At 42.9% G+C, this 19130-nt stretch overlaps 1 protein-coding gene across 4 annotated transcripts in view; it reads right to left on the bottom strand.

Annotated features, from left to right (window-relative positions):
* Window positions 1–19130, bottom strand: part of SLC20A2 (solute carrier family 20 member 2) — a 118511-nt gene that overhangs the window by 99236 nt on the left and 145 nt on the right. Inside the window, exons 1-3 of one of the 4 annotated variants that reach the window (XM_070364198.1) lie at window positions 14526–19110; window positions 13040–13385; window positions 3505–3598 (exon numbers count right to left, since the gene is read on the bottom strand). The exons of 1 other annotated variant lie outside the window; for it this stretch is intronic. The gene's annotated coding sequence lies outside the window, so the exon portion shown is untranslated. Of the gene's footprint in view, window positions 1–3504; window positions 3599–13039; window positions 13386–14525; window positions 19111–19130 lie in introns of those variants that run through there. 2 more of the 4 variants (XM_070364199.1, XM_070364201.1) reach the window with 2 other exon arrangements.

The raw sequence follows: 19130 nt of genomic DNA, 5'->3' as shown, positions 1-19130 counted from the left end.
GTTAACAACAGGATCTATAAACAGACTCAGCTCTCTCACCCCAACACTTCAGGCAGGTTTTCTAAACCTATTCTCACGTCCCCAAAAGGTCTCCACCCACGGGATGCCTTGGACCAAATCTAACTTCCTTTTAACTTTTCAGTGATGCTGAGTTTCTCACTGTTTTGGGTACTTGATTCACCATCACAGGCATTCTTCTGTTATACTTATGAAAGCTGTGTTGTGTAGATTAAATGTGTCCACAGTCCACAGGTGTGATTTTTTTCACCCTTAGGAAAACTTCCATCTTGGCAGAGACATAAAAGGAATGCAGAATCCACGAGTCTAATATGTGGGAGATGCATGCATGAAGCACAAACACTAGCCCCTTCTAAAGCGAAGACACAAGAGCAGAGACACTGTTGTCTGTTGGCTCAGGGGTTCTCAACCTTGGCTAAACATCAGAATTACCTGGAAGCGTTTTTTTAAAAAAACCAGTGCCTGGGCAGCACATTCAATGATTCTAATTTAATTGGCCTGGTTGTAGGTACTTGTTTCATTCTTAAAGCTAATGAGATAATTCAAACAGAGTTAAGAATCACTGCTTTCTACATTTCATTCTCTTTCCTTTCTTCCACTTTTTTTTACAAAGAACTTTTTATTAGTTACTTTAAGGCTAGAAGATAGTCGTATTTGGAAAAGCCAAAAATGATCAAATCAGTTGACCCTGTCCAATGTCTATAATTCATATCATCCTTATGTGGACTTCTGATGCCCAAATTATTCAGTTCAGTTCAGTCGCTCAGTCGTGTCCAACTCTTTGCGACCCATGAATCGCAGCAACCAGGCCACCCTGTCCATCACCAACTTCTCTTCGCGTGAGGTGGCCAAAGTATTGGAGTTTCAGCTTCAACATCAGTCCCTCCAATGAACACCAAGGACTGATCTCCTGGGTCAAACTCTCACATCCATACATGATTACTGGAAAAACCATAGCCTTGACTAGACGGACCTTTGTTAGCAAAGTAATGTCTCTGCTTTTAAATATGCTATCTAGGTTGGTCATAACTTTCCTTCCAAGGAGTAAGCGTCTTTTAATTTCATGGCTGCAATCACCATCTGCAGTGATTTTGGAGCCCCCCAAAATAAAGTCTGACACTTTCCACTGTTTCCCCATCTATTTCCCATGAAGTGATGGGACCAGATGCCATGATCTTAGTTTTCTGAATGTTGAGCTTTAAGCCAACTTTTTCACTCTCCTCTTTCACTTTCATCAAGAGGCTTTTTAGTTCCTCTTCACTTTCTGCCATAAGGGTGGTGTCGTCTGCATATCTGAGGTTATTGATATTTCTCCCGGCAATCTTGACTCCAGCTTGTGCTTCTTCCAGCCCAGCGTTTCTCATGATGTACTCTGCACATAAGTTAAATAAGCAGGGTGACAATATACCAAATGTGTTAATAAAGTTATTTAAATCCATGGCTATCATCAGTAGAAGCCCTTCACATATCGAAAGAGTATTTGTAGCTTCATCTGAATAATGACTCATCATTTATTATAAACCTTGGAGGCAATGCTTTTATGAAACATCTTAGGACCTCAAACATGATGTTGGAAAGCAAAAACCATCAGCACAGACCTACCGATTATCTGAAATTTTGCCAGACATTAATCGATGATGGACTTGCTGATTTTTTGCGCTAATCTAGAGGTGTTTTTAAAAATTCATCTCTACCACATCACAGAAAATTGAAAACCAGAGAAACCATTATATGAAACATCTCTCCCAGTCAAATTTAGTATCTGAGAACAATAATATACCTGAGAAAACATGTAAATAAAATATGAAAGGGGATTCATTAGCCAAATGAAATATTTATTTAGTACACATTACAGTACGGTAAAAAGAAGACAGGATTCTATACTTTGGACGCATGCCACAATTTATACAGATAGTTTAAAACAAAGGACAATGACAACATATATTACTTTAATTGCCTTTATATATGTGTGGATGGTATTGGGCTTCCCTGGTGGCTCAGAGGTTAAAGTGTCTGCCTGCAATGCGGGAGACCCGGGTTCAATCCCTGGCTCGGGAAGATCCCATGGAGAAGGAAATGGCAACCCACTCCAGTATTCCATCCAGGGATGGTATTAGCATGTATTTTCAAAGACGCTTTCAATAGCCCATCCAAAGAGTTCTGATCAAGGAACTGTATTCCTAAGCATGTGTGAAATGAAAAGTCAGGTCCACACAAAACACCCGCACATGGCTTCTCATGACAGCTTTATTGTAATAGCACCGAACAGCGAACCACCCGAATGTGCTTCCAAAGGACAAATGGTTAGACTGTGGTGCATCCATACCAGGCACCAGTACTAGGCAGTAAAACGGAAGAAACTGCGAGAAGGCATCTCAGGGGCATTATGAGGACTTTAAAAAGCTAATCTCAAAAGGTCACATGTTGCATAATTCCATTTATATAATATTCTCAAAATGATAGAATTATAAAGCAGGACAAGAGATTCGTGGTTACCCAGGGCTGGTGGGCAGAGGGAGAGTTATGAAGGAGTAGCAAGCAGAAAGCCTTGGGTTGACGCGTCAGTTCTATGTCCTGATTGTGGTGGTGGGTTATGCGAATCTACACGTGATGGATCTGATGGAGAAGGGACAGGCTACCCACTCCAGTATTCTTGGGCTTCCCTGGTGGCTCAGCTGGTAAAGAATCCACCCGCAATGTGGGAGACCTGAGTTCAATCCCTGGGTTGGGAAGATCTCCTGGAGAAAGGAAAGGCTACCCACTCCAGTATTCTGGCCTGGAGAAGTCCATGGACTGTATAGTCCATGAGGTTACAAAGAGTCGGACATGACTGAGCGAATTTCAGTTTCACACGTGATGGAACTACACAGAACTACCTACACACACAAATGCATGTGTATAAAATTGGAGACAACAGAGTCAGCTCTGTAGGTTGTACCAGGTACAGAACTACACACACGCAAACGCATGCCTGTAAAACTGGAGACATCCAAGTCAGCGCTGCGGGTTGTACCAAGGTCTGACTTCTGTCTTTGCTCTTGTACTAGCTGCCTTTGTGGGAAACTGGGTGAAGGATACGCAGGACCTCTCTGTATTTTTACAACTTCCTGTGAATCCGTAACCATTTCAAGACAAAAAGTTTAAAATGAATTTGAAGGAAACATAAAGCTTACTTATGATAAACATTTTTCTTAATCTAATTAATGGTAGGTGGCTCAGATGGTAAAGAATCTGCCTGCAGTGCAGGAGACCCATGTTCAATCCTTGGGTTGGGAAGATCCCCTGGAGCAGGGAATGGCAACCCGATCCAGTATTCTTGCCTGGAGAATCCATGGACAGAGGAGCCTGGCGGGCTACAGTCCCACTGTAAGACCTGGGGTCACAAAGAGTTGGTCACAATTGAGCAACTAACAGTTTTACGTTCATAGACAAGTAATGGGAGGTATGTGAGATAGCTGGAGAAGAAAAGATGGCGGGAATACTTACAGAGTATATCTGCAATATCACACGCCAGGCACTACAGCAGATCTTGTCCAGTCAACACTCGGTCCAGTGAGGTGTCTGCTGCTGAAAAGCCTCACTTTCAGATGAGGAAACAGAAAGAGAAGGTAAGAAATACAATTAAGGTCACGCAGCTGGCACGCAGCAATGATATCACAGTTAAGAAAAGACCATCTCAAAGCAAAGAGGATTTTAAGGAAACGAAGAGTCATTACTGCATCAAGAAGGGTTTAAAAGATAGTGTAAAACAGGCAGAGTAGGTGAAATGTTACAGATGTAAAGCCCCCCACATTCACAGCACACTGGGTTGAAACTGCGTCTTCTAAGAATTTAAAACCCACGATAGACATTAGCCCTGGATAACTGGATGCACTCGACCAGAGAAGAATACGAAACTGTGGGTTTTTTTAATTTTCCTTTTAACTTCTACTTAGAAATGAGAAGAAGGGTGATGCTTCTTTAAAAGGTGCTCGATGAATGAAACAGGAGATAAAAGTGAGCCAAAATTCAGAAATACCACAGATAGGAAAACAAAGGTGATTATAACACAGCCAATTCACGGAAGAAAAGGGAAAGTCTGCAATCTTGTCAAAAGACAGGCAAGATAATCTGAATGAGGTTAGCAGAAGACAGGAATCTGTATACAATGACCACAAGGATGAGCAAGATGAGTATTTGTCTGCAATGAAATAGTTTTAAAGACAGTAACACAGTTAGGCTTGGCTTCAGTCTGGCTTAGAAAAAGCAAGAGGAAACTTTCTGCCCTTCATCACTCCATCCATGCAAATAATACAGTGGTGGGGGTGGGGGGAGTGGATGAAGTTTTAAACAAGACTGGCCACAAACTGACAGATAAGGCTGGGGCGACACAGACACGGAGATTAATTCTCAAAGCAGCTTTCGGGACCTCTGGTGCCACCTGCACCACCAGCCCTGATCACATGAAAAAAAAAAAAGCAAAAAGGGAGGCGACAACAGTGATAAACACACCACTGTTTTCCCAGGTCAGGTGAAAATGCTCACTCCTCAGAAATCTGCTTAAGAGAGCCTTAAGAGAAAGTCAGGGACACTGGAAACCTAACACTGGCGGGCCCTTTAACACAGCAACCGGTCCAGGATGACCGAACAACGTTTTCATAAGTACAGTTTTTGAAGACTGCTCATCACAGCATTGTTTACAATGGTGAGAAACCTGATACCTAAATTATCAAAGAGGGATTAAATATATTATGGTATACTCGTACAATGGAATGCCAAAGAGGGATTAGATATATTATTGTATTCTTGTACAATGGAATACCGAGCAGCTATGTGAAAAAATGAAGATATTAACTCACAACAACAGGGTATCAGGGCTTCCCTGGTGGTCCCCTGGTTAAGACTAAACCTTTCAATGCAGGGGGATGAGGTTCGATCTCTGGTCAGGGAGCTAAGAGCCTACATGCCTTATGACCAGAAAACAAAACATAAAACAGAAACAATGTTGTAACAAATTCATTAAAGACTTTAAAATAGCCAAAGCGATCTTGAGAAAGAAAAATGGAACTGGAGGAATCAACCTACCTGACTTCAGGCTCTACTACAAAGCCACAGTTATCAAGACAGTATGGTACTGGCACAAAGACAGAAATATAGATCAATGGAACAAAATAGAAAGCCCAGAGATAAATCCACGCACATATGGACACCTTATCTTTGACAAAGGAGGCAAGAATATACAGTGGATTAAAGACAATCTCTTTAACAAGTGGTGCTGGGAAATCTGGTCAACCACTTGTAAAAGAATGAAACTAGAACACTTTCTAACACCATATACAAAAATAAACTCAAAATGGATTAAAGATCTCAACATAAGACCAGAAACTATAAAACTCCTAGAGGAGAACATAGGCAAAACACTCTCTGACATACATCACAGCAGGATCCTCTATGACCCACCTCCCAGAATATTGGAAATAAAAGCAAAAATAAACAAATGGGACCTAATTAAACTTAAAAGCTTCTGCACATCAAAGGAAACTATTAGCAAGGTGAAAAGACAGCCTTCAGAATGGGAGAAAATAATAGCAAATGAAGCAACCGACAAACAACTAATCTCAAAAATATACAAGCAACTCCTACAGCTCAACTCCAGAAAAATAAATGACCCAATCAAAAAATGGGCCAAAGATCTAAATAGACATTTCTCCAAAGAAGACATACAGATGGCTAACAAACACTTGAAAAGATGTTCAACATCACTCTTTATCAGAGAAATGCAAATCAAAACCACTATGAGGTACCATTTCACACCAGTCAGAATGGCTGCGATCCAAAAGTCTACAAATAATAAATGCTGGAGAGGGTGTGGAGAAAAGGGAACCCTCTTACACTGTTGGTGGGAATGCAAATTAGTACAGCCACTATGGAGAACAGTGTGGAGATTCCTTAAAAACTGGAAATAGAACTGCCTTATGATCCAGCAATCCCACTGCTGGGCATACACACTGAGGAAACCAGAAGGGAAAGAGACACGTGTACCCCAATGTTCATCGCAGCACTGTTTATAATAGCCAGGACATGGAAGCAACCTAGATGTCCATCAGCAGATGAATGGATAAGAAAGCTGTGGTACATATACACAATGGAGTATTACTCAGCCATTAAAAAGAATACATTTGAATCAGTTCTAATGAGGTGGATGAAACTGGAGACTATTATACAGAGTGAAGTAAGCCAGAAGGAAAAACATAAATACAGTATACTAACGCATGTTTATGGAATTTAGAAAGATGGTAACGATAACCCTGTGTGCGAGACAGCAAAAGAGACACTGATGTATAGAACAGTCTTATGGACTCTGTGGGAGAGGGTGGGAAGATTTGGGAGAATGTCATTGAAACATGTGAAATGTCATGTATGAAACGAGATGCCAGTCCAGGTTCAGTGCACGATGCTGGATGCTTGGGGCTGGTGCGCTGGGAAGGCCCAGGGGATGGTATGGGGAGGTTGGGAGGAGGAGGGTTCAGGATGGGGCATGTGATTTTTTTTTTTTTAAAATAAAATTGAAAAAAAAAAAAAAAAGACTTTAAAAATGGTCCATATCAAAAAAAAAAAAAAAGGTATAGCCAAGGAAGACAGGAACCAACTGAAAGGTCTTCTGATTGGCCACAGGTGGAGCCATTAGAGCAATATGATTGTATCCGATTATAACACCAATATAAATATCCATCAGTCTGCATAGATATAAATCAATGACTGGATAAATGAATAACTGGGAGAGCAGACAAACGCCCTGTGCGGAAGATTCCAAACACCGTGGGGAGATCCCCTGCCCCGCTCCAAGGAGGTGGAGCAGGACCCTGCACTCCTGACGTGGGGGCTGCCTTCTTCCCAAGAGCACTGATGGAAACCAGGGGCAAAGAGGAAGTTCACGGGAGAAGCTGACAAGCACCCCCTCAGCCCCTCAAGGTTAAAGTCACGCAGACAGGAGGTAGCCTTGAAACGATGCCATGAAAACCACGCTCTGCCCCCGTGGGTCTCTCTCCTCCAAACACACAACTCCAGCTGAACCAGGAGGAAAACGCCAGACAGATCCCAGCTGAGGGGCGCGCGACAAAATCTGACCAGTGTGCCCCCCCAGACTGTCCAAGTTATAAAAACCAAGAGACGTCTAGGAGACTGTCCCAGGCAAGAAGAGCCTGAGGAGACGTGAGGACTGAAGCATGAAGTCCTGGTCAGGGTCCTGGAACAGAAAAAGACAAGAGATAAAAATAAGGAAGTCTGAGGAAGCTGGACTTGGCTAATAACGACATACCGATATTGGCTCATTAGTTCTGACAAACACCCCACAGCAAGGTAAGATGTTGATGACGGGGGAAATGGGGAACTCTCTGTACTAGCTTTGCAACAGTCTACAAACCCCAAACTGTTCTAAAATAAAAAGATTCGTTTTAAGAAAATGAAAAAGGACAATGAAGATATATCAACTCATGATGCTGCGGAATGGTGGCCAATATATAATAAATGAAAGACGAGTTACTAAATAGCACGTTATAAAACTATTTTTGCTTAAAAAATACACATATACATATCTATATGCCAAAAAGTCTGGAAGACCGACCACACCGACCTAGCGATTCTCACCACCTCCTTTGTACTTTTCTATAATAGTTGGCTTTGTTTCGACACTGAGCACTGTATACATTTAACATTGAGCCTCATCAACCTCCATCCTCAGGAACACTATCGCTTTATTTGGGGGAAAAATCAGGCGTCTCACATAGAATTTATATAGAGTCCATCTTAGTTCAAAATAACATGCACTTATAAAACAGCTGAACTTTAACTTTTTCAAGAGGAAACATTTTAAAAGGCAGTACATTTTAGAAAGGCAAACATTTTAAAAGTGACGGAAAGTGTGGAATTTAATCAGACCTGGAATGTAATCCTAGTTTCACCATTTACTGTCCGTGTGACCTTGGGCGGGTCAATCACCTCCTCTGCCCTCGTTTTAACAGTGGGGAAAGTGTAACACAACAAGCCAACGGATCTGCAGAACTGACCTAGCATTTACTTGCTTATTTATCAATATAAACATGTATTTATATACTACATAAATACACTTTATCACCTCAAATTTTATTAGAAATTATCTGAGTGGTAGCAAAGAGTTCAATGTATGTCAAGAGCCTGACCCTACTGAGGCTCCATAAGGGCAATTGTTATTGTTACCAATAATAATATTAAAAAATTTCAAGGAAAAAAAAAACACTATCAGAAAAAATTTCACTTCTCAAAGACTGTAACAGAGAGCACTCAGAGATAAGATCGGCACCTCAGCCCACACCACACCATCTGCTGCGAGGTCCCAAAGCCTCTGCTAACTAGACATTCATTAGGGCAATTAGACACATTAACGTGCCCACAGGACTGCTGCTGAGAATACCAAGTGAAAGCCACTTGTCTAATCATAGCCAGCTTAAAACTAAACTTTGGAATAGTAATGTACCAAGTCTCCCTTGCTATGGAAATACAGTTTCCCTATCTGTGAACGGAATGTCAAAACAAATTAACACCAGCCATAAAACACAAACCAAACTGATTTAAATCCCCTGACTGCAAACAATGAACTTTACTGAAGATGCTTTAGCCAAGACATATATTTTGATCAAAATTCAGGGCTGGTACTTCCATCTCAATACTGATAATTAAAAATTATCCCAAATATAAGCCTTATAATACACAAAATCACAAGAGAATAGACAAATCTAATCATATTAGTGGACTTTTGTAACAAAGCTAAACAACCCAGATCAGAAGAATCATTTGTCTCCAGTTAAAACTTAACCCAGCCTGATTTATCATATGGTCTAAGACAGACCTGTATTTTAAGACCTGATAATTTAGGAAGAAATGAATCCAACCATAAGCAAAATAATATCAAATCACTGTGCCAATTTTTCCTTGTCATTGTTCAGACGCTAAGTCGTGTCCGACTCTTTCACTACACTGTGCTCTGTAGCCTGCCAGGGTCCTCTGTCCACAGAATCTCCCAGGCAAGAAAACTGCAGTACGTTGCCATTTCCTTCTTCAGGGGATCATCCCAATCCAGAGATCGAACCCATGTCTCCTTCATTGGCAGGTGGATTCTTTACCACTGAGCCACCAGGGAAGCCTGTCAATTTTTTTCTACTACACTAGAAAATGCAGACTGTGCAGTTTGGTTCTGTTGACAGAAGTTACTGCAAACACCTTTTGAAAGAACAAAAATGTAGATATAATCCAGGAACTAAATTCAGGTTCACATAAAATTCAGGCATTGAGATTATAACTACACAAAGACTGACTTTATAACACATTCCAAAGCGTCTGTATCCAGTAAGTCTTCCTCCAACTTTTCTGAAAGCAGTTGTTACGAGAACCCATCCCAGTGATGTCACTCTAGCTAAACACTTTAAAAGCTAATGGCATAGTTTTATTACATACGCTTAAGTGAGCAAATTTTAAATTTGAGAATGGATGTGACTTATGGGAAGAAATAACTGTCATTGAGAACTACATCTGGCAGGTGGACTAAGGGAAATAAACTGGTTTAAAAAAAAGAGAGAGATTGACTATAAGGTTTTGAGTAAGGTAAATTTTCCTAAAAACTATAAAAGCATACGTGAAATGGGAATTCCAACTGTTTTGGGCAACATTATCTACACTGTAAGAGTACATTCCTCTCCCATATTCTTTACCGGGTGTTCGCCAAATTTTAAACAATAATATGAGTAAGGGACCATCCTCTAGAGCCACCTGGGAAGCCCGAAAGGAACCATATGGCCCCTTATACATATTACCTCCTTTAACCCATGCAAGATTACTAGACGATTTTCACTATTTGTAAGTGGAGACACTGCGTCTGAGAGCTTTAAGGAAGCTGTCCGATTCACACAGGTAATAAGGGAGGGACCACCCATGACTTCATAATCACAACACACACACCCATTATCTACACACTGTATCTGACATTCTGAAGTTTCTGACTTATACTTTGACTCTCTCAATTAATCTCTTCCTGTGATAGCAGCTGCTTATGTAAACATGTTTTTGCATTTGCCCCACTGTGTTGTAGCGTTCGCTCGTCAACAATTCCCTACTCAGTGATGAGCTTCTGGAGAGAAGAGCCCACACCTTGCCCATCTCTGGAACCTCAGACCACAGTGCTGCACTCGGCATGTCTGCACACATTTCCTGTTATTACCTAACGGTGGTTCTGAGGTTGCTTTTACTAACTGCTCACAAGTGGTGAATATGACAGAATCGGCTCCAAGATACCTGACAACCACCATCAGAATGAAGGCAGGCCCTGGCAGAAAGAAGATTCAGTATGATCAGCTTCCATTTGTTGGGTGGCTCTTAAGAGGAGTATTTAGACACTACATTTTGTGGGCGTCACTGGTGGCTTGGACAGTAAATAATTTGCCTGCAATGTAGGAGACCCAGATTCAATCCCTGGGTCGGGGAGGTCCCCTAGAGAAGGGAAAGGCCACTCACTTCAGCATTCTTGCCTGGAGAATTCCATGGACAGAGGAGCCTGGCGGGCTACAGTTCAGGTGATCGCAAAGTCAGAGACGACTGTGCAGCTGACACTGTGTGCTTTACAGGGTTCTCCTGTTTCACGTTTAATAAAGCGGCATCTGTACTCACATTAGTCTACTTCCAGTAGTTTATCCACACAGCACCACCCTCATAACACATGCGAGAATGAAGGGAAAAGATGACAAGGTAAATCATCAACAGCACAATATTTTGCTAAAAAGCTACCTTTTCATCAGGACTCCAGAGTCCAAAGGGGCAAAAGTATACAATTTATATGCTTTCCAAGGCAAGAAGCTAACAGGGTTGGTTATTAATGACAGTTTGAGACTGTTACAAAATGACACGGGTTAATACTTAAGGAGACATCAAGTCTCTCAAAATAAAATATTTACAAGATTAAGTTTGTTTTGTTATTCACATCTTAGAACTTGAAAGTATTAAAAAAACAGATGACCTTGTATTAACAGTTCAGAATTAGATAGTTTTTATTCTTTAAGGGGACCTTTTACCTAATAAATCTTAAGTGTCTGTGGTTTGTGGTTTTAGTTTTCCTTCTAGTTCTAGAAACTATGTGTCCTTTTGTGGTATTTACCTTTCTCTTCTCATTTTCCACCCACCCCTACCCCCAAACCTGCTTTGCATGTCCGTCTTTACTCTTTCCAGGCAAGGCAGTGAATTGAAATGGCAAGAACTCTTGACTAAAAAGTTAAAAATGCCAGCATCGGATGATTACCCTCTCTTTGGAGTAAGCTTAGTCTTCTAGAATACCAATCTAATTCTTAGAAGCAGAAAACACAGGAAGCTCAATGTTCCAAGAAAAGTTAATAATAACTGATTCATCCTGGCTACCCAGGAAATACACAGCAAGGACGTGGGTTCCATGCAAATACAGACAACAAATTCATCTAGTGATGCCTGCCACCCAGGGACAAGGAAAATAGAAAAAGGCTCATGGAGCAAATACACAAAAGGTATAGGAAGAAAACACCACAAACGCAGTGTGCCGAGCAGGAATCAGAGCTCGATGAAACCATGACAGACCAGGGAGCTCTACAGACAGGAGACAATGGGGTACAGGAGAAGTCATCACTCAAGGGAGGGTGGCAGAAACGAGCGGGGCTAGGAGGGCAACAGGGACCAGCAAGAGATAACCAGAAAAGACCGGAGAGGCTGGCCAGGAAGGGGTACGGCCAAGGAGACCGAGGGTAAAGAGAACAGAAAGCATTCTCGACGGGAGGCTGAGTCATAGAAAAAGGCAGGAAGGAAAGACACCAAACGAGAAATTCTGGACAGATGAGAAATAAATGCTAAAGTGAGACCGGGCGATAACTAGGTAGGGCAGAAAGGCAAAAGAAGGAGTGAGGTAAAGGAAGCCTCTGTGAAAGGAAATATTGGAAAAAAAAAAAAAAAGACAAATGGTTTCAGGAATTTCGCTTTATTAAATTTTAAAACCTGTTTTGTTTCTGTTTCTCTGTTCGGTAAAACTTGATTAAGAACAATGCTTTCCACAGTCTCCAGAGGAGAAAAAGTATTGATGAGGTCAACTGACTTGGCAAAAGTTAGAAGAGCTGAAAACAGTACAATTCACTCATGTCTGTTAACCATTTTAGCTCTAACCCACACTGACTTTCACGCTGACCATGTGTACACACACATCAATGACCTTAATGATCAACTGCTTCATTTGTTAATCACAAAAGCTTCCTCTCTCATTTTTTCTCTTTTTGGGCTTATCAGTGTTTGGAGAAATCCCTGCTTCTTACTATCGCCCTAAAAAAGAAAGGGTAGAGTAAGAACGTGGCCTTTACATCAATACTGCTAAAAAGAAGTCCGATGGAAGCTTAAAACAAGGTTAGAACAATAATGGGGAAAGATGTAAATTTCCTGTAAATTCTACATCTGGGCTCCTACATAACTAAAAACAGAACATCGTGATCATGCTTCATTTCCCTCTAGAAAACAGAGGAAGAAAACAAAACACCGAATAAGAACATAAAAACAGTAAAAAAAAAAAAAAAAAAGAGGCATTCTAAAAAAGAATGACAATTACTCTACTTTTGATCCTAGGAAAGGCTGTTCGTGAAGCTACGATTCATATAATTCTTATTTTTAAGCTGAAAAAATACAGTCATCGGATTTTTCCAAAAATCTGTGCAAGAAAAAAGCAGGCACACACAGAGGCTGGAGGAAGATAAAGGAAATGACCCTGAAGTCACAGAGCTCTGAACAATCACTGAGCAGAAGCAATTCCTCGATATCCAACACTTTGAGGAATCCTTTGGTGAAAGTCAACGTCTGGGGCCAGCATCCAACACAAGATCCCACTTCCCCTATTATATTGACTACTTTTCTGTCCACACAGAAGGAAACTCTGACTGTAAGCAGATTACCAGCTTTAGCAGTAGAGGAAAAACAACTCAGACATCACACACTCAAGCAACGGGCCAACAGAGACCTCGTAAGACACACGAGTCGTGCACTTCGTATTTGCAGAGCTGTCTTCTTTCAGCTGCTCAAAATCCTAAACGCCTTTGGGTTGCTTCTTGAAATTTGCCTTTTCTTCAGTGTTTTAAACCATTCTTCCATGAATGTTATATCGGTCACTTGGCCCTACAGTCTATGCACAGCCACCTGCCATGATCATTCACTTCTGGGAACAGCTGCTATTCCAAGGCACTGGGACACGTCTTGAAGGAACCAACCTGGTTCTCTGTCCCTACTGATGACATGGTGAAAAAAGGATTCTCTAAGCCCACAGAAGACGTGGAAGCCAAACTGTGCTGTTTCCAAGGTAGGACGCCCTGAAAAGAAAAGAAAACAAACAAACAAACAAAAAAAACAGTTAAAAATCAACCAAATTTCCAAAACAAAAGAAACTCTAATAAAGTAGTGAAAATTCTTGCTAAGACTGAACAATAAGTAACTCATAAAAATTTTCAATCTTTCACTTCAGTTTTAAATATTCTCTAGTTTCCAAAAAAATGTTATAGGGCGTCACAGGTTACATAATAAAAAATACTGCAAATAACTTGCTGTTCCTGAAATTAACAAAAAGTATCCATTAAAATTATAAGGAAATTTTGGTGACTGACATTTTGATCTTTACCTTGGCGAGGACAGAAGACGGGCTTTGAGAAAACATTATTTCTCTGTGTTCATATCTGACTTGGAAATGGTATGAACAAGTGTGATTTATATGCAGCCATAAAGTGAGTTACAGAATTGATGCCCTGGAAAATTTCTTCCAGCCGTAAAACTCTGAAATTGCACACTATCTGGTGATAAAATCTTGAAACCACTGAGCCAGCTGTAGGCAAGCCATTTAACTTTGCCCTGATTCTCTCATCTATAAAATACAGGGCTTGTTCTTCCAATGATGGGTACCAGGATCACCTGAGGAGAACTTAAAATACAGCTGCCCCTCCAGCTGTGGCTCTAAAGAGCTCTAATTTCTTGATTAGGTGGAGGCATCTGTGACTGTCACTGTATAAGGAGCCCTGGGTCGTTCTGTCTACACTCATGCTTAAACCACTGCCGTATTGGTCAGGGTGCCACTCTACCACCCTCAGAGTCATAAAACTGGGCAAGAGGGACACCATTACCCCAGCTTGACAGGTTTAAGACAAATGAATCACTGCATCATCGTCTCTTTCTCTAAAAATCCCCCATTCAGAGAAGAAGCCGAAACTAAGATTGAGGCTAACGTGCCAGTTGGATAAAAACACTTCCATGTAGATTCTTTTAGCCCCAGCTGTAGCCTTGGATACTTAAATAGAGCACAACTGCGGGGAACACTCACAGCCATCAGCTCCTTCGCTGACAGGCCATCCCAGAATACGAGCTGATGTTAAAAGGAGAGCAGCACCGTGTCGTTTCTTATTGAAATTACAGGCTGTCCCCCGATCCCCCAGCAGAAGCGATGTGTCCCCCAGAACACGTACCTGCAGAGCTGCTAACCAGGCCCAGGCCTGCTCCAGGGCACCTCCTCCTCGGATTCCAGGGCCAATGGCGGTGCTCCCTATCGGCGGGGTCATGTGGGTTCAGTGGACTCTGTCGGTGCCCAACACCCACAAAATAACACTGTCGTCTCCCAACTAAAGGGACACAAAACTGGGCTTTCGAAGAATACCGTTTTCCTTCATCTTGCTGGGTTCTGTTTGCGGGCCCTCATCCGAGTCCACGTGGCTTCCGAGTGACCTCCCTCCAGGTCTCACACCAAAGCAGCAGTGCTGTTTTACTTTTTTTTTCACCAGAGAAATACGACTTGGTTGGAAGAGGCCTCCGGGCCCCAAGAGTGCTCGATTGTCCAAGACAAGCTGAAGAAGTGGGTCAAGATTTCACATAAGGACCAGGCAACCGGACAGGTGGGCACCAGAAGCCTTCCGTGACATGCCCATCCTGGTAAGTTACATTCACTAGGGGTTTAAAAGTGTTTTTTAAAAGAACGGTAGTAACAAGTTCATTCAGTACTGTTTTATTTCACATGAGCAGACACTGAACTAGTATCCTTAACAGTCACGGCTCTTTGTCCTTGTGAATCACTGTCCTAGAATTCAACAAGAGTCTGCCACGAAAGAGTCCTACTGCTCTCTCAGCTTTGAAACGCAAAATTCGGTTTCTCTTCTTGGTGCTTTCAGTCATATCAAAATATAGAGTCCCCTCAACCATTTCATTATCAACCTCTTCTGCCTGGAAAATCTGGCACTGCTTCTGCAGCTGAGAGTCACAGCCACTGTGAGTGCTACTTTGAAATTGTAAAAGAGTCTGTACAGCTGAGAAACTAGGGTCAAGTTCTAGCTCTCTCTTCTATCTTTGATAAAGCAAAGCTCTGGGGAGAATTCACACTGACTCCAGAGCCAGGCTGCCTGGGGTTCACATCCCATCTCCCTAGCTTACTGCTTGCATTGTGATCTCAGGCACGTGGCTGAATCTCTCTGTGCCTCAGTTTCTCCATGTAAAAGGTGGGGCTATAACGGGATAACAGGATTGAGAGTCAAATAAATCTAGATGCAAAAGCACAGTCTAAGCACTCCATCGATAGTAGCTGTTATTATTTGCTTTGCTGCTGCTACTAAGTCGCTTCAGTCGTGTCCAACTCCGTGTGACCCCATAGATGGCAGCCCACCAGGCTCCCCCGTCCCTGGGATTCTCCAGGCAAGAGCACTGGAGTGGGTTGCCATTTCCTTCTCCAATGCATGAAAGTGAAAAGTGAAAGGGAAGTCGCTCAGCCGTGTCTGACTCTTAGGGACCCCATGGACTGCACCTCCATCCATGAGATTTTCCAGGCAAGAATACTGGAGTGGGGTGCCATTGCCTTCTCCGATTATTTGCTTTATGTAACTCCAAATTCTTATACCGTTCCACATATGTACACAATGTTTGCCCAAATAAGATACTACTCACTTGAGGCCTGGGACCATATCTTGAGTATTTCTGACGCTCCCCATGGCACCTACTAGTCGCTCAAGAGGTAAAAATGAATCTACTCGGTATAGATTGTTATACCGGATGAACAAGGAAGTTCTCAAACACAGACCTGTACAAACATGTATTCCCTGCCCTCGACCAGCCTGTATTTCGGGTGGGGAAACAAAACACAGGAAAACACTCCTGCTGTAACAATATAAAGCCATAAAAGATTGAATGCCAAAGGCTCCTTGTGAGCTGGGACCCTGGAGAGGGCGAGCCTGCAGTGGCCCTCCCTGCCCCTGGAGGCGAGTGGAACTTCCACAAGAGGCGGGCACAGATATCGGATTCCAGCATACCTGGTCATCCCACAAACATTCACTGCACACCTTCCACAGGCTGAGATACGGCCATGAAGGACCTAGAAAAGGCCCCAGCGCCGCAGGACCTAAAAGGGTACTCACTCCCCCTGACAGCTGAGTTCTGAAGGAAGGAAGAAGGGGTGTTCTCTCGGATGGAACACAACACCGCTTCAATGCCTCACAGACAGGAGCCAAGGCTGGCGTTACAGTTGCTCCGGCTTCCAACAATGGCAAACACACAGAAGTTAACAACTTTTCCTGTTCTGTACTCTCAATATGCTCCACTGTTTATGAAGCACATTAAAGAGACATTCTCTATTATTTCTGAACACAAATAACATATAAGAGGTTTACAGACACACACAGTCAGTATTATTGGAAAGGTTTTCAGAGTCTATGGAGGCCCAAATGAAAGCCCGTTCATAAAGCCCTGTGCTCTGGCTCCTCCCACCCTTTCCCTTCCTTCCCTCTTCCACTAGGGTCTGCCCACAGACGTCAAATATCTCCCAGGGAAGAGCCTGGAGATGCATGTGGTGGCAGGAATCAGTTAGTCACGATGGGCGGAAGGATTAACACTTGCATCTTTGTCTTCTACAGCCTTCCACTGATGACAAACCTCCACTCATCTCCTCCCGGAAGAGGATGCCTTCGGGTAAAGGAACCTCTTATAAATATCGACTGGCAAAAGCGTTCTCAATCCCTTACTGATGGCGGACCACTATACAAAGATGGGTCAAGTCCAACACGCTCTCATCACAAATGAGACACGTTTCTGAGCGCTTCCCTCATCCTCTGCAGGCCTTTCAACAGCTTCTGCTCTCATAAGATGCACACTGCTGGATCCCACCATCGCCCCTGGAAACAGAATAATCTTTTCTTTTTTTTTTTTTGGTTGCCCTGTGCAACTTGCCCGCTCAGCGATGGAAACCACGCCCCCTGCACTGGAAGTACAGTCTTAACCACTAGACCGCCAGCGAAGACCCAGAATAAACTTGATTAAGGATGTCCAAACTACTCAATTAAATCCAGTCAAAAATTTCTTAATGCACAAAGTACTGGACTCGAATATGTTTAAGACATTCAGAGGCAAACTTAAAAATGAGGTTAGAACCCCTACAACATAGGTTACAGAACATTCTTAACCTTCATGTACCCATGAATGTTAGACTCATCAACAAAGTAACAGCCAACCCACTGTTTTTTATTCCCTCGGTTTGGTACCGGAAAATCACCCTTCCTGTATGTCATTTGTTAACCCCTAATTAGGAATGTCACTAGGAGACTAAACAGGGTAAGAGGAGACCTTTCACCAGGGGCAATTAAGGCTTTCCAACATTTACTTTTTCTGAATGTCCAAGCACAGCCTGTTGATTGAGTGACAATGACATGTAATGGGAACTTTGATTAAAAAGAGACACAGGGCTTTGGAAACTACTGAATACTCCAATAAAGGGACTAATTGCAATTCCACGCAATTGAAAAGCCATCTTCCAACTTGAAAAACACATTTTACTCAGTCATTTTATATTGCCAACACCCTTGTTTTACAGAAACAGAAACAGAAACAATTAATGTACATATTCACCATTTGGACACATTCAAATCCAACTCGTGTACTCAAGTATTTAAGAGTAACCTATGTTTATGCAAAAAGTTATCCCAAAGATTAAATGAGATAAAGCGTGTAGATGATTTGAAACAAGTCTGGCAAACAATCACTACTCAACATTGCCCAGTATTACTGTTCTAATTTTCCAACTTTGGAATCATACTAAACAGTTGTAGAGCACGATTATATATACATAATGTATATAAGCTAATACGTGTTACTACTAGAAATAAAGCTATTATGTTATGCACCAAGCAATGCTATTCATCTAGACAGACCTGAGTTTAATTTGAACAGAATGATCCGAAAAGAAGCAGAGAAAACTTGCTACGGGGTAGAATGTTAAATGTTAGCTCTAATCTCTGCCTATCAACTAAGGACACAACCTCTACGTCGTCTAGTGTGAATTATAATCAGCAGTCAGCTGATCCTAGAGAACTCGCTCAAAATGAACAGTTAAGACCTCAACCTCGTGGATAAGGGGCCATTTACTTGCGAGGCTGCGCCAACCACTGAAATCTGATTACTTCAATACTGACGCTGAAATCCTACATAAATTCATTACATGTCTCTTGCCGGAATTTTTTTTGCAAGTCCTTACACACACACAAAATTATACCCCAAAGCCACTTAAACTGACATGACTACATCATCCTGGGCGCATCCGGCTTTTAAAACATTTCAGTCGCTTCGGCCACGCATCATTTACGATGACAGGGAATCACTGACGATGACAGGGAAAGTGCAAAAGCCAGTTTGGAGAGCACGTGCTTTCCTAAGTCAATACGAAAAGTAACCCTATGCCCACATCACGAACTGGGGGGGGGCGGGAAATCTTCGCGTTTCCAAGCTGAATCTCGACCCGGGGCGGGGGCGGCCAAGGCACACGCCCTCCCCGCAGCCGGGCTGGCGCCACGGCTCCCGGGAGCCCCCGTCCCTTCGCCGCGCGCGCTCGGGCGCACCGCGGCCGGGCGCAGGTGGACTCCAGGCCGGGGCGGCCGGACGCGGGCCACCGAGCCCCGGGGGCCGCGGGGAGGGGCCGGCGCCGCGGGGCCGGGGAGGGGAGCCGGGCCGCACTCACGCGCCCGCGGGCGGCCCCGGGGCCGTCGCCGCGTCTCCCCGGGTCGCGCCCTGAGAGGGAAGCGGGGCGGGGCGGGGTGGGTGAGGGG

This window comes from Bos mutus, chromosome 27 (genome assembly GCF_027580195.1).
Source record: "Bos mutus isolate GX-2022 chromosome 27, NWIPB_WYAK_1.1, whole genome shotgun sequence".
Classification (NCBI taxonomy): domain Eukaryota; kingdom Metazoa; phylum Chordata; class Mammalia; order Artiodactyla; family Bovidae; genus Bos; species Bos mutus.
The sequence above is the reverse complement of the archived record's forward strand: the minus strand, read 5'-3'. Positions and strand labels throughout refer to the sequence as shown.